The sequence below is a fragment of the Nycticebus coucang genome, chromosome 13, assembly GCF_027406575.1.
Source record: "Nycticebus coucang isolate mNycCou1 chromosome 13, mNycCou1.pri, whole genome shotgun sequence".
Taxonomy (NCBI): domain Eukaryota; kingdom Metazoa; phylum Chordata; class Mammalia; order Primates; family Lorisidae; genus Nycticebus; species Nycticebus coucang.
This window is the reverse complement of record NC_069792.1, coordinates 49160002-49160317: the sequence shown is the minus strand read 5'-3', so window position 1 is coordinate 49160317 and position 316 is coordinate 49160002.

Below are 316 nucleotides of genomic sequence, written 5' to 3'. Positions count from 1 at the left end.
GTCTTTTCTCTCTATTGTTAATTAATTGAAGGCTTCTTTCTTTCCTAAGCTATCTGTAAGAAGTAGCTAGCCACATCTTATATTTATTTTACTCAAAAGATTGTCTTCCCAATGGCTTCTTTACAGGATTTAAGAGAACTGTGTACACACTAAGAGTATCAGTCTCTTTTTTTGTTTAAATTTTAGATTAATAAGAGGATACAAATGTTGAGGTTACATTGTTTTCATCCTAAGGTAAAGTTCAAATTGTAGTTGAGCCCTTCACCCAGGGGGCATGCTGAACACCTCACATTGTACACACTGGGTGAGCACCCAC